Below are 1881 nucleotides of genomic sequence, written 5' to 3' on the forward strand. Positions count from 1 at the left end.
GTCGCTTACTAGTTGTGGGAACTTGAGCAAGTTATTTAGCTTTCCTGTGCCTTTGTTTCCTAATCTGTGAAATGGAAATTATAATTTCAGACTTCATGGGGTCAGTATAAGGATTATGTAGGTTAATTCATGTCTAGTGCTTAGACCAATGCTTGGCACATCATAACACTATGTTGTTAAGTCACAGACTTCATGAGCAATGATGAGCACACAGATCTTTGAATCTTTCTTCAACTGACCCTTTCTTAACTGACCCTGGCAGTTATTTATAAGCACTTGGCTAGGAAAATAGCTTTAGTCCCAAATTGTAATGCCAGATGAAATATCCAACCAGGATTTCCAGGCTATAAACTGCTGTATCTTTGCTTTCAACACTTCCTGTTTATTATTCACCTCGCCAACTTGGTTTCGGAATTCCCAGATTTTACCTCCGCGACATCTTTCACATGACTTGCTTTACTTCCATTCTAATTGTCTTCTCTCTAGTTTCAATTCTCATTTCATTTTGTTTGATCCAGAGCAACAGCCTCCTAACTGACCTATCGTTTCCATTCCTGTAGCAGTCCAGAGCCACCCCACAGTTCCCCACTGTCTTTCCATGGTAGTCTAGACCCTCCCAACATGGCCTTCACCTGACATTTCCTCCTTCTCCACCATTTGCCTACATTTGCCAGTCAAATTGGGTTACTTGTTATTCACTCATTCTTTCATTCAGTCAGAACTTATTGGGGTGCCAAAAAGCCAGACTCTGCTTTCGAGAAGCTTGCTATAGAGTGGAAAGACAGATATACGTTATTAATTCCTAAGATTAAAATTGTTAAATTTGGCTGCAACCAAAATGCAGAAGGAGCAATAAATCCTTCCTCGGGGAGTGGTGAGGGGGTCATGGAAGTCTTCACGGAGGGCGAAGAAGGAATCGGGTGGTATAGAGAGAACTTTTCTCCACAGCTTTATTGAGTTATAATTGAAGTACAATTACTGCACACGTTTAAAGTGTACAATTTCGTACATTTTGACACTTGTGAAACCATCACCACAATCAAGAGAATGAACACACCTGTCACTCCCCAAAGTTTCCTCCTGCCCCTTTGCAATCTCTTTCTCACGCCTGCCCCCGCTCCTCTTGCCCCAGGCAACCACTGCTGTGCTCTCATTATAGATTAGTTTGTACTTTCTAGCATTTAATATATAAATGGAACCATACATATGCACTGCCTTTTTCTCTGACTTCTTTCATTCAGCCTAATTATTTTGAATTCAGCCATGTCGTAATGTGTTTCGGTCATTTCATTTTATTTTCGAATAGTATTCTATAGAATGGGTGTATCAGAGTTTGTTTACCTATTTACCTGATGACGGACATTTGAGTTGTTTCCAATCGTTGCGTGTTATAAACAAAGTTTCTATGAACATTCCTATGTAAGTCTTTGTATGGAATCTCCTTTTATTTCTCTTAGGTAAATATCTAGGAGTAAAATGCCTAGGTCATATGGTACCTAGATGTTTAACTTTTAAGAAACTGCCCACTGGTTTTCCAAAAAGGTTGTACCATTTTACATTGCCTCCAGCAGTGTATGAAAGTTCCAGTTGTTCTATATGGGTGAGTTTTCCTTGATAAGAGAACAGTGTGAGGATGAAAGTATGTGTGACATTCAGGGAACATTAAAAAGTCCTAACTGCAGAAGCGAATGAATAAGTTAAGTGACAGTGGCCACAAGGCAGAAATTTTATTTCAGGCTAGCTAATGGAAGCCTTTGGCATTTGGAATGTTCAGTCCAGGTGACGGAAACTCACTGACAGCTCTTGAGAAGGGGACTGCGTGGTCTGTGGTCTCTGTCTCTGGATGTTCCGTGCAGTTTCCCATCTTTATACCATTCTTTC

Source organism: Pteropus alecto, unplaced genomic scaffold, assembly GCF_000325575.1.
Source record: "Pteropus alecto unplaced genomic scaffold, ASM32557v1 scaffold7, whole genome shotgun sequence".
NCBI lineage: Eukaryota > Metazoa > Chordata > Mammalia > Chiroptera > Pteropodidae > Pteropus > Pteropus alecto.